Source organism: Aphelocoma coerulescens, chromosome 3, assembly GCF_041296385.1.
Source record: "Aphelocoma coerulescens isolate FSJ_1873_10779 chromosome 3, UR_Acoe_1.0, whole genome shotgun sequence".
NCBI classification, from domain to species: domain Eukaryota; kingdom Metazoa; phylum Chordata; class Aves; order Passeriformes; family Corvidae; genus Aphelocoma; species Aphelocoma coerulescens.
Genome location: NC_091016.1, coordinates 85,995,453 through 86,010,303, shown reverse-complemented (window position 1 = coordinate 86,010,303; position 14,851 = coordinate 85,995,453).

The window sequence follows — 14,851 nt, the reverse complement described above, 5'->3', positions numbered from 1 at the left end:
TGACCCCATACCCTTCTTCATGCATGTAGTGGGAATAACACACCTCAGAAGAGTTATAGTTCAGCATGGTATTGAATCCATCAGAAAACTTTACAATGAAATCTCTTGCTCAGCTTTAATTAGGATTAACCAGTCAGATGTCATAGTCTGTTCTGGTTAATACCACTTCTACCACCTGAAATATCAATGGATTATAAGATTAAGCCTAGTTCCTGATTATGTTAAAAACATATTACACATGTAGATGATATTATAGTTTAAAAAAATTATGAAAGAACACTGTTGTATTTTTATTTTTTTAATAGAGCTTAGGTCCACTTTTTTTTAACAATAGTTTAAGAAGATTTTACCTCCTCATATCTCTGATTCACATCATATATGCAGGATACCTCATATATCCAGTTTAGGTTTCATCAAAGAATCTCATTATCACTTCCAAATTGTGTTGCTTTCTCAAAAAAAAAAAAAAAAAAAAGATGAAAACCTAACATTTTGCCTTCAATAATATGGGAAATAGATAACACAAATTTTTTTAAGGTCTGATAAACCTTCAGAAGCCATTATGATAATAGTAAAGAAAAATGGATGTCAGTTACACAAGCAGTTTAACATTGATGGCATTTGCAAGACTCCGTTCACTTTTACAAAAACATGCTGAACTTACATTTGAAAAATTACATGATGGAAATAAAAGGAGGAGAAGTAAATTGCAAGCATAAAGCCATATGCAAGAAAAATACTTAGCCATCTAAGCAAAGACAAAGGAAGGGAAGGTGAACAAGGGTATTGATGGTTTTGTATGTTCACATAAGAAAGAATGTATATATAGACACATAGAGTTGTGTGTTTATAGATATACATTCCATATAGGCGAAAAAATGAGATTATCCTAGTTTATGATGTCATAATTCCATCATAGTTACATGCATTTTTCTTCAAAGTCCAAAAAATATCTCTGTTTCAAGGTCAAAGAGTATTATAGATAGTGTAGATCTGATTCATTACATATAAGTGATCATAATTACACAAGAAATTAATTCAATGTCGTTACTAAAAGTACCATTGGAAATAAGGTTTGCTCCTGAGCTCAATGAGAACTCAAAGAGAGTGCAAAGATTTTGATGGAGACCTTGCCCTAGTGAGCATCATTTAATGTATTACAAACAGTTTCTCTTTTCCTGTCAGCTTTCAGTATTAGTCAGCTTTTTGTATTGAACTATCTACTTTTCTGCACTTTTAATTGAATCCCTTCTCCACAACATTATCTGAGATCGCTTATGAAGTGGAGATGTTTCACTTTAAGCAGCCCCGACATTAGAAGAGTTAGTCTTTGCCTAATACGAAGATCAGTTGACACTAATGCATCATCTAGTCTCCTGCAGCATTTGTGATATTTGTCCCATGTGGAAGAATTTAAATTATTTCTGAACATGATGAAATACTTTAACACATACAAATATTCAATGTACTTTTAATCTAACATTTAGTGCTAGAGGAACTTCCCTTTCCCTACTCCACAAATAGGTCAAAGAAGGTGGTTACGTTTTCTCTAAATAAGATTCAATCTAAAATTACTTAATACAGGTCAACATTTATATCAGTTTAGGACTGCATCCAATACAGACCTAAGTCCAAAATGAAAGGAGAGGTGGATGGAAACTATGTGATTCTGGATATATTACTTGCTGTGGGAGTGCCTGCTGTGTTGGATATTGTTAATGGGATGGCAAAACACCCCTTACTGTCCCTGGTAAATCTCCAATTTATCTCAGTTGTTGTGGTTGCCATTAATTTTAACATTTTACTTGGGGTTGTCTAAAGCCTCAAAAGAACTTTAATGTAGGAGAAAGTCAAGTGAATTTATGAAAAAAATGAAACATATATATATTTGTTTTCTTCAGAGCTGTCAATACCAGTCTATAGTGGCAGGAATTACAAAAAAATGGTACTTTTCCCTGGAAATTCACAGTGAATTTTAGGTGCAAAATTCTGATGGTAACTATTAAGATATCATACTGAATTTCACTGAAAGTATAAGAGGGGTCATTGTGCTTATTTTTGATACCTGATACAATACCCCTGCCTACTGAAGTTCATTTTCTTTCATACCTTTATGATTTACAATCATATAACTTGTTTACTATTAAGGCTTTTCTAGCAGTTGATCATTTTGTGTCCTTAGTTCATGATGAAGCAGAACTTATTTTGATCCCCATAAATTTTAATTTAAGCTAAAATACAACTTTTCTTGATAACACTAGTTTCCTTCAATATTCTCCATTAAGTTTGATTTTAAAATATAATTTTAAAATAAATTAACTGCAGAAAAATGGTATTTGGAAATTATGTACATGTGAAACTGAAAGCTTAGAGAACTGCATAGCCACTCCGAAATAGATAGGTCTAGGCTCCACCAACTTATGTCAAGAAAATACAGTGAAAATGGTTTTCTTTTCAGGCTTGAAAAATACTTTTAGCATATTGCATATATTGTTGCTCACCTACTTATCATTGTTGTTGTTAAATGCATCATTATATTACTATATACTTTCATGAATTGTTTTTAAAGGTATTTTTCAGTTTTACTATATTCCGACATTTTTAAAAATCACTTCATGTACATAGGAAATTAATTTGAAACTTGATCTTAACAGATCCATTACTAAGAAGATACCTGTCAAAATTATTCAAAGTATGGGATATTTCAAATCTGGTAAATTTGGCAATGGAGAGATTTTTACCATACTTAAAAAATTTCAAAATATGCTGTCTGAGTGTATGAAACTAATTTCATATAGAAAAAGTAAAATACTTTCAATTCGTGGGATGATGATCACTTTGTAAATGTGCCTCAGTGTTTCAGCATATTGAATTCTGGTAAAGTGAAATACTTTTCATAGTTCTGAAATTGCTTTGGTGGATGAACATAAAGTAATTGAAAACTTTTGTTACACAGCTTTTAAAGCCAAATAAAATTTTTTCAATAGTGTACTTTACTGCATTATGCAATATATGAGGCAAGCAATTAACTTCAAGCAAATACTCATTTTCATTTCCCATTAACTCTGTAGTCATAGGGATGTTCTCCAAAATTAATCTTAGGGGTACTGGTTGCAAATGATGATATGTTGTCAAAGTTCAAACCAGTTGATTGTAGTATAATTTTTCTTTCTTCAAATACTCCTAATTCAGTTTCATTGATGTCCTGAAGATAATCAGGCAAACTGTGGTGTTGGTGTCCTTCCAAGTGTGCATCATGGAACAATGATCACAAACTTCATTGTATTTCTGCTAGATACAGGAAAAAATATACAGTTTTCAGCAAATTAACTGGGGTTTTTTTCATCCTAGAAAAAGTTGATATTTTGTTTACAATACACAAAGCTTTTACTTTCATTCATTCTGTGGATTAATCTTGGAAAATGACAGCATTTGACTTTTTTATCCTGAAGTAAACATTACGCAAGATAATTGGCGGATTCTGTTGCTTCTGCTCAGTTTTCTTATTTCTAATTATTACTAACAAAAAAAGCTAAAACATTCTGTTCCTAGAAGGTGGGGTAGGATTATTGTTATATGTAACTGATTAACCTATTTCCTTGCCTCATTATCTACATGCAGTATTCACTAAACTTTGCAATAAAACATACAAGCAGCATAAACAGAAATCATTTTATTTTTCTTATAGCTCCTAATATACTTTTTTTATTGTAATTTTTCTTTAATAGGGGTTTGTTATGTCTCTGCTTTCATTCCAAATATGTAATTTTGGCACACTAAAAATGATAGTGGTGGGGTTTTTTGTTTGAGTAGTATATAATATTGTTACAGTATATAATATTGTATACAGTATATAATAGTGTATATAATATTGTTACAGTAGTATATAATATATACAGTAGTATATAATATTGTTACAATTGTACACAGTATATAATATTGTTACAGTATATAATATTGTTTACACCATCAAAATATATACAGTATATAATATTGTTACAGTGTTTATATTAAAGACTACATTAAACACAAGGCATGGATGGCCAGATGCAGCGCAAACCTGACACAGAAGCACCGTCTTGTTCAAGTCCGAGCAGGTATTTCTTCAAGCAGTGTTACAAAGGTTCTGCTTCTGAGAGCAACAGGAGCAAATGGGGGGATTTAGCCTGTGTCCCAGCCACCTCAATCTGATGAAGTAATGCCCATGTGCACTGAGAAGGACAGACAGACTCCTTTAGCACGAATTTATGATATAACTTGATTTTAAAGCTTTGAGTTCTACCCAAAACCCTTTAAACCTTGTGACACTTCTAGGTCTTCTGAGATGCTTATGGCAACAGTTCTGTCTCACAAAAATTTGAATTTAAACAGCATATACAGTTTTCATTGTTGCTATTGTTATCCTTAAAACTCTGATCACTGTTGGGTTTAGATATTTTTATTTTCAAGAGTCTTTCTCATATAATTATTGTTAAGTGAGCAGATACCTTGTGCAATGGCCGTTGCTCTTTCCCCTGTTCCTGCAAACAGAAACATATTTTGTACTGGTGAGTATTCATTCAAGTATAAGGCAGATAAAAATTTCACTGGATAAGGAAAAGTCACTGTGGTGGTTTTTTGACCCAGGCATTGTAAGTCATGTAAGAACATCTGCATCCCTTCTATGTGTTCAGATGAGTCGATATACCACTAGAAGCACTGACAAGCTTGCACGTGTGAAATCATGATTTTTTACATCAATATGAGGACAAGAAAGACCAAAATAATAGTGATCTGTATCACAGGAACTAAATATCCACTAGACTATTTATGACTGTGGATTTTTTTTTGCTCATTATCCTGTCCTACTTTTCATAGTTTTAAAATATATTCATTATGAATTATGAGGTTTTTTTATCATTTTGCAAGAATCTTAGCACAAGATCTAGGCTCCAGCTTGGTTCCTTTTAGCTCCACAATACAAGGATTAAAGTTATGAAGCCCACAAAAGGATATTTTTACCCAAGCATTAATTTCATCCTATATAACTAAATGTAAAAAGTACTAAGAACAGAAAACCATCTTCTACTCTGAATTTCCAACAGCAATATTTAGAATTACAGTCAACTTCTGCAAATATAAGTGTTTGTATCACAATATATTTTAAGTAATCTTTAGCGGGTTTTTTATGTGTGCTTTATCTTTTCCTAAACTTAAATTTTAAGAATTTCACCTAAAGGAAGGAAGTTATATCAGTAAATTGGTACAATATAATTTTTTTTCACTTTGCAATTTACTTTGTAATGCCATTATTTTGAGTTACACATATAAGATGTCCTCTATCCTCTAATAATTTATCAAATGTATTAATAATCTATTTATTATTCATTACATTTGTATACCAATGAAGTAATTCATTAAAGCCAAGGCTGCGTCCTTGTGGCCAAGAAGGCCGACAGTGTCCTGGGGTTCATCAGGAAGAGCACTGACAGCAGGTTGAGGGAGGTGATCCTGCCCCTGCACTCAGCCTGGATGAGGCCACATCTGGAGTGCTGTGTCCAGCCCTGGGTTCCTCAGTACAAGAGAGACCTAGAGCTCCTGGACCAGGTCCAGCAGAGGGTCCACATTGAGGGAGTGGTGCCAAGCAATAGGACAAGAAGCAGCGCACAGAAACTGATGCCCAGGAATATCCACAAGAATATGAGACAGACCTTCTTAATTGTGCGTGTTACTGAGCACTGGAACAGATTGCCCAGAGAGATTACAGACTCTCCCTCATTGGAGATATTCAAGAACCACAATCCTGTGCTCTAGGATGACTCTCCTTCAGCAGGAAGGTTGGAGCAGATGTCCCACTGTGATCCCTTCCAGCCTGACCCATTCCGTGATTCTGTAATTCTGTGATTCTGTGATTGATTCTTTAAATAGCTGCTGCCCGTAGCCTGGACAGATTGCCCAAAAATCCATGAAAAATCCCAGTACTTTAGGCCCTGATTTTTAGCTCAAAATACACAGCACTCCTAGCTTTCTTGGGAAGTTTCCAACAAACTGAAATATTCAGAGCTTTGCAAAATCACCATATTGTTGATTTACTCTTGGATTCTTTAGTTCAAATTGACAATGATGGAGTAGAAGCTTTGTTGTCGATAACATATTGAGATATGTGCTTTAAATTTAATTAGGGCAGCTTGCTGAAAGCTAAAGATAGCATGTTATATGCCTTTCATATGAAAAAAAGAGAAGTAAGAAATAAGGAATAAAACTGTGAGATGTTCTCATTCCTTTGTCATGAACAATCATCATAAAAATTTTGGAAGATAAATTGCAAAGAGATAAAGAAAAAACCTCATCACTCAAAAAACACCCAACCAACGCCCTTCCCCCGCAAAAAACCCGAAGAAAGAGAATGAAATATCTGTCAAATAAATAATCACATGCATTGAGACCTTAGTGCTTAGTTAGGAAATACTCCAAGACCACATCAGATTACACAATGAAGTTGATAATGAGGAGAAAATAAATTATATATTTCCAAAGAGAAAAACTATGTTTCTTCCATAAAAAACTTTTAAAAATGCAGGTTATAATTTTCAAAAGCCTAAAAGTCAACATTTACAACACTGACCAATATTGTACTATTAAGGACTTGTGTTTTGAAACTTTGCAGTCAGTAGTAATTTAGAGTTTCAGTATATGAAACAACAAAATATGCAATCTAAGTTATTTTTCCATGTGTAATTTAAATATACATTGAGAAAGGAACTTAATCTCTTCAAAGTAATGACAGGAGTATAACTGGGATGGCGTTTGGTACAAGAAGCAGCACCCTGTGCTAAAATTTCACAGCGGTGTTGGGGTGGGGCAAAATCAATTATCTCAGAAAAGAAGTCCCATAAGCCATCAGGTTGAGTGAGGTACAGCTTATTTGGACTAGAATGGGTGTGAAGACCTGTCTGAAATTCTATGGGCAGGTGTTTCTTGAAAAACTTGTCAGTGGTTGCTGAACACTCCACAACTTATTGACAACTCTGAGTCCTTCCTCAAAACTTGCTGTTTAACCTATTTTTTACGGTAGGAAGTGTAGGTTTTACGTAATTAGTGAAAGGAGAAATTTCAATACAAATTTTCTCTCCATGAGTGTTCCAAGTGCAGGAATATTGCACCAGGAAATGAAAAGTTTTCTGTCATTTCTTTTTGAATGGATACTTCCCTAAGAGCTGTGTTTTGACAAATCAAGGACTAAGTTCCAGGATGGTGAATTTAGAAATCAGGTGGGGAATGTGTACTTCCAGAATGTCATTGAAGGCTGGGCATAAAATAGGATCCAAATTGTCATGGAGAACAACTATGAAAAAAGCTAACTCTTCCCCAGCCAAAAGCAGAACAATTATGCACAAAAAAATGTTTCTGAGCATAAAGAGAAACTTTGGTATTCATACTGAAACCAGGATATCAGTAGAATCAGAGTTTCTTGTTAATTAAGCAGTAGCTGAGCATAAGTGTTCAGGATAATCATTAGATGCAGTGAAATGCTTTAAAGATGTGAATCCTTTGGGAAAGATTTCTCCTTTTTTGGACAGTTTTGCCCATAATCCTATTGAGACAGCCAGATCAGTGAGCTGATAGTCACCAATATCACTAGTAACATTTTTAGAATTCCTTTATGTTGTATCATCAAAGCATTTTAGAGGTAAATGACATGTAGTATGGCTGTAAAAAAAATACTTAAGTGCTACAATTTTCAATGGCTTGATTTCTTCTGAGTCTTGTGTTTACTGTACCATGTTCTGCATTCTTCTTCTTTTTCCATGTGTACAATTCACAGAATCACAGAATCATAGAATATACTGAGTTGGAAAGGACCCACAAGGATCATCGAGTCCAGTTCCTGGCTCTGCACAGATCTGTCCTCAAGAGTCACACCATGAGCCTGAGAGCACTGTTCAAACACTTCTTGAACTCTGTCGGTCTCGGGCTGTGACCATTTCCTTGGGAAGCCTATTCCAGTGCCCAACCACCCTCTGGGTGAAGAAACCTTTTTCTAATATCCGCCCTAAACCTCCCCTGACACAACTTCAGGCCACGGCCTTGGGTCCTGTCACTGGTCACCATAGAGAAGAGATCAGTGCCTGCCCCTCCTCTTCTCCTTATGAGGAAGTTGTAGACTGCAGTGAGGTCTCCCCTCAGTCTCCTCTTTCCCAGGCTGAAAAAAAAAGTGACCTCAGACACTCCTCAAAAAGCTTGCCCTCAAGTCCCTTCACCATCTTTGTTGCCCTCCTTTGGGTGCTCTCCTATAGCTTAATGCCTTTCTTATGCTGTGGCACCCAAAACTGCCCACGGGACTTGGAGTGAGGCTGCCCCAGTGCAGAGCAGAGCGGGACAATCCCCTCCCTTGCCCGGCTGGTGATGCTGTGCCTGGTGCACCCCAGGACAGGGTTGGCCCTCCTGGCTGCCAGGGCACACTAATTCATCTGGGACTGCTCCTAATTCCTTTATATACACATTCTTCCTTTCCTTTCTCTTTTTGTTGTCTTTTTATGACTCTGTGTCTCTTTTTTTTTTTTCTGTATGTATCATTCCTTCTTCTTCATCCAGAAAATTCTTGTGATGTTTATACAACAGTTGACACTAAATGATATACAACAGTTAAACTTCACTTGAAATTCAACACTGAATACTTCTGAGATGTGCTCTGCTCATACTAGCTCAATGTTATTGATCAATGACAGCAAAGAACTGTAGAACAAAAGGAGGTGAAGGGATGACAGCAATCACAAAAAACCAGAGCAGAAGGCTTCCTACAGACACATGAGACATTCAATAACAGTGAGCCCAGGTCACTACAGTGCATATTTCTCCAACTGACTTTTGTAGGTGTAGGAACAAAATTACAGGTCTTATTGAACAGAAGTCTTAGCAAACAAGCAGAGAGTTACATTGTGGTTAAGGTTATCGCATTAGCGTCATCTGTAAGCAGAAAAAAAGTATTTGTCAGAATATTCTATTATATTTCATTTCAAAAATTATTTTGATTCTCTAGAGATAAACATATGTTATTAGAGTTTAAACAGTTCTGTGTCTTCCTTCATAAATTACCACTTCTACTAACTTTATAGGCATTTTTTGAAACTATTTCAAATGAACCATATGCATTGAGTTCCTACTAAAAAGTGTGTAATATTTTCACATGAAAAATTAGATCCCTATACTGAGATTCTTGTGTCTCAGATCATGGCATGTATTGAATTTATAACTGCTTTTTTTTTCTGTCAAGCTTTTTCCCAATAATGAGTATTAAAATGATTATATAAAAATAAATTGCATTACACGGTATTGTAATGTTTTCAAATATGACATTACATTAGTCTAACACAGGTCAATTTTCTTTGCTCCTCTAATAGCCTGGATAATACCTTGCTTTGTGGGTGTTTTTACTCTTGTTATTGCTGATTTTCTCTTTTTTCCTGGAAGAAATGTGCAACATTTCCCGGCACACATAAATAAGGTCTGTTTTTAGATTGTACTGCGGGCACCATGTCTAGGTTTACTTCAGCCGCTAAATCTAATAAACATCTACTGGGATAGTAATTTTTAAGTTCAAGTTCAATATCAAACATGTCAGCAGTGCACTTAGCAAGAAGCAGGGCAGCAGTTTGAAGAAAATGCAGATCCAGTCACCAGCAATTTTTATCAAATTATAAACCCTTGTTAGAGTGCTGGGATTTCATCAGCTAACATTACTAAAATAAAAGCAATCCTTCTGCAGGAGGTGATTGCTTTTCTTAGGCATAGGTAGATTAAACATCAGTTCATTTACATACTTTTGACACATGCTCTGCCACTCACATCTTCATTATGCGCATTTGTGAAATGAATGCTACATTTTGCACGGTATTTTCAGGAAGTTTCATGCTGATCAGAAATGGACTGGCATTCATATTTATTTTCTTATATCTAGTGATGTCATTTTTCATTCAAGTTTTTTTTTTCTCCTTGTAAAATAATTGCTGATGACTTAAATTAATCATCATATTTAGAGGTGTGTAATACTGTGGTAAATTATGCATAGGTATTTTAGAGGGATTAGTTCTACAGTAGGATACTGAAGGTCTGTGTGTATTTGGCAGGTAGATTAAAGATACTGAATACATTTTTCCAACAACACAAATTATTTCTGGGCTATGATTAGAGAGAGACATAGAGGATGCCCTATTTTCGGAAGTCAAATCCAAAATTTAAGGGATTAAAATTTTTGTATGCTGATGGATTCTGAAGTTATCTTGTTCCACTACACATCTATTAAGTTCTGAGATAGGTAAATGGTTTGACGCCTAAATTCAAAACAACTTCTAAAAGTAGTTTTCCACCCAACTTGGACTAGATTCAGAAAGTTTTTTCAGCAGTCACATTATGACCTGAATATTCCAGCTGGAGAACCTTTCAAATGAGGAGAGACTGAGAGAGCTAGAATGGCTCATCCTGGAGAAGAGAAGGTTCAGGGTGATCTTAATCTGTATGAATACTTGATGGGAGGGAATGAAAGATCCAGACTCCTCTCAGCAATGCCCATTGACAGGACAAGTGGCAATGGGGAAAAATTAAAATCCAGGAAATTCCATCCAAACACAAGAAATAACTTTTTAGTTTGAGGGTAGTAAAACACTCTCACAGGTTGTCCAGAGAGTTTGTGGAGTCTCCATCCTTGGAGATTTTCAAAACTCAATGGAACATTGTCCCAGGCTTCTAATTAAGAAGGATAATTGGGCTTGGCTGCTTGATTTCAAGATGTTCCTTCCCACCTCAACCATGCTGTGATTCACACCCACAACTACACACACCCCAGGAGACAGTATTTCCAGTTGCCTATGTCTAACTAAAATGTGGAAGACCTCTGTGCAAAATATTCACATCTGACTTGCCTGGAGTTCTGGACATGCATGACCCAGTTCTGATAATTGCTCCTGCAGTATGTATTAAAGCTGTGTTTACAGCATATTCCAAATTGGATCTTCCAATTTATTTATTTATTTATCCTTCCCCTTTAAGGTCTTCTATGTGTCTAAGTGTTGGGGTCTCCTCTCCCCTGCCATGTGGTCCTGGGAGAGGGGCCCTGGGGGTGAGACACAGGATTTCCCTGCTCCCTGGTCAACCTCGCTCCCCATTGGTTGTTTTGTGTTCCCCTACCCGGGGGAAGGACCCTCGGGTCCTGTGATTGCCGCAGTTTCCTCGGCACCTTCGGCCATGCAGCTGGGAAGATAAATATCTCTGAAACATCTACCAAGAACTGGTCCATATATTTCTTTTCCACGGGCCTCGTTGTCTGATACACGTGTTGCAGTATCCCCACTGTAACATCTAAGGGGCTATAATCCGCATATCTAAAGCAATGGAAAAATAAAGGCAATCAGTTACCTACTCATTTTAGATGTAAGCTCAAAGGAGAAAAATACTTAATAGAATTCAGAAGATAATCTTCATTTCTGTATAACTTCTCAGAATTTCCTCTTAAGTTGCTTAATTTTCCACTGATGATATCAATATATAATAATGCACCAAACATTTGCAATATTGCTTAAAAAAGGTAAGTTTACTGTGGGTGTATCTATATCACCACCATTTTATATTTTCATGTTCATCTTGCAAAAGATTCAAGATATGGCTCAGTAGAGAGGCTTTGAATGGCATGTGAAAGATATTTGCTTTCACTAGTCCATTACATTAATGTAATATGACTTCGCTATTGGGAATCAATTACTTAATTAAGAAAGATTTGAGACATCTTGTCCTATAATCGTGACAGCTCCACTTAGCTTCTTTTCTTCCAGTCTTGACAGGGCTAGAGACTGTGACATAGGTTATCATTTTCTTAGGTGACATGAATAATATCTCTGACTAGCTCTTTTTATTTGTTGTCATTTGCTTCAAATACCTGACTAAACTAAGCAATCTTGTCCCAGAAACAGAATGTAGGTATGCCTATGCTCTCCAGTAAGTGGACTGGAGGGAGAAAAAAAATAATTTAAAAAAAATGTGGCAGAAGCTCAGAATGATTGAAGTGGGAAAGGACCTCAGGAGATAATCTAGTTCCAACATTCCATGCTGAAGCTGGATGAAGCTAGTGCAGGTTGCCCAAGACCTTGTCCAGCTGTTTTTGACTATGTCCAAGGACTCCACATCTTCTCTAGACAAACTGCCAGATTGTGCTAAAAATGCTGTTTTCCTTATCAAATGGATCTCAAATAACAGTTTGTCTTTTTTTATATATATCTTTGTATTTCCAATTCTATTTCCACTTATAGAAATATGTAGCTATGTCTTCTCTACAACTTGACTTTGAAATAAAATTTCATCACTGTCCAGTAATGATATTGTGCAACTTGTCCTAAACTAAATGGAAGACCAAAGTTTTTTTATGCTCAGAGTCCTGAAACCAAATCCAGCTTCTTAGAAAATGAATATTTTCTATTGCAAAAATTAAATAAAGTGATTATGAAGTTATGAGGTATCTTTTGTGCTGCCCTTAAAACTTTCAGATGTGTCTTCCTTCTGATATGAACTTGATGCAAATCTATGTAACTTCTGATGAGGTCATATCATTTCTTCATATCTTTTTCTTTCTTCTCAGGAGTTCCCAAGGCTGAGCTGTGGGTAAACTGCACTGATTGCAGCTTCAGTAATCTGTCTTGGTCCATCCCTGTCAGCCTGATAAGTCAAAGTCATTTCACTCCTTTGCCTCTCCTGTGTTTGATGTTACAAGTCTGTTATTTTAAAGTCTTTAGAAAAAAAATAAAAGAGAAAAAGAAAGAGAAAAAAAGAGGGTAATATTTTTCAGCCTGTGAAAGACAGATTTTTCACAGGGATTTGGTTTTTCTTTCTTCATGCTTTCTTGAAACAAATTTTTCTATGACGGATGTTTCTGAATTGCTTCTCCACTGGTTTGCACAGTATGTTTCTGTTTTGCTGCTCTGCTGAGGAGCAGAATATAGACTTTTTCAAAACTTCAAGGATAAGAATACTCATCACTAGTTGTAGAAGTCTACATCAAGAGTAAGTAAACTGTAACCTAGATGTACTCCATTAGTAACAAACCTGGTATTAGCAATATTAAACCCATAGTATTTATGACATAACATAACAGCATAAGAGTGAACAAGGTTATTACTTAGATTTCTTCAACAGATTTCTGTTTCAGGAAGTTACAAAGGGCTCGTGTAGATTTTACACAAAATCTCAGCAAAAATATTTTTAAGAATTTCAAATCACATCCCAGGTTAGCCTTAACACCTGAGACAATAACATTTTTGTGGTGTCCTGAAATTTATGCTATGGAACTAAAATATAATGGTGCCAATTTGTCAAAATAGAAATGTGAAATTCAAACAAGAGAAGAATGCTTTTTTTATTACAAGATATTTATTTAACTATGCAATACTTTCTTCCTGTCATGCATCACTAAATATATAATATAAAATCGGGAAAAATAATTTATTATATATTATTTTTTATTTTATCAAACTTAGCAAGTAAGAAACAGCACAGAGTGCCATCCATTACAGAAGATAAGCAAAAAAATAAGACTAAATTTCTTGGGTTTAGGTCAGACAGATTATTAGTAGAAAGGTGAAGAATAGAACCTAGAATAGAAAAAGAAAACTACCTCTATATTGCTCCATGAACTAATTTGGGAGTAAGTAGATTGTAGTCTATCAGGGTTTATTTTTGGAAAGGGAAGCAGGAGGAAGATTTTGGTGGTTTTGTCGAAATAAAATATTTTCTTATCTTTCCTAGTCCAGAAATTTTCTTCGCACAACTCCTGTGAGAACCCGATGTAAATATGAGCATAGATAGAAACTGTCTCCAGCAAGAAAATATCTCAGTTTTTTCAATAGATTTAAAAGGACTTTGTGTTTATAGTTAAATGTATGCCTCTGTGCTGAGCTGGACGAGGTAAGGAAAGAAATCCTTATAAAACACACGATAAAACATAAAAAAGCTTCCTCAGCATTATCTACTGAAAAATATATTGCATGAAACTTTTCCAGCACTGCATTCTGGATATGTGTTGCAGAAAGTTTGTTTGCTTCAATTTTGTTTCTTTTCATTAAATTAGCTTACATACTAAGGCATCCATCAGTAGTCCTGGACACCCTAAGAGATTCTGCAATTGAAATCAGAAAGGGGGTAACAGACATCAAACAAGGTAGCACAACTGATATGGAAGAGACCAACAAATATTTATAAACATAAATGTCTTTAAACAGTCATGTCCTTCCTAAGTAAAATCACCAAGACTGACTGTACAGTCAGTATATTTTGGATGTCAGCAGACCTATGCTGTTTCAAATCAAATGGGCTACCCATTTTCAAAGCTGAGGGACTTACTTTGAAAGCATTTTAAATAATACAATTCTTTTGTATTTTGATCACATTTTTTGTGACACTTATTTATACAATATAATCAGGCAATGCTGCAAAGAAGGCTGTCCTATGTAATTTGAAACTTCAAAAGTAAAAATCATGCTGCAATAATGTCTGTATTTATAAAGAATTAATTTTAATTGCTTTTAGATATTTTGGGAAAACTTCTAAGTCTAATATCATCGTATTTATATAGGCAGAAACAAGCAACTTCAGAGGCATTGAACCCAAAACTGTAATATTGGAGGTTGGGCTTCATTTATAACCTCAAGCTTCAAGCAGAAGTTTCTCTACTTGATATGTTTTGCAGCCAATGGAGAGGGAGCAACTGACCTCCAGAGGGTGATTAATCTTTAACAAACTACAAATTGCCCTTGGATACTGCCTTTTTTATTCCATAGAATGTGAAGTAACTATGTTCTTCATTATTGCACTCTTTCCCTACACAAGAAAA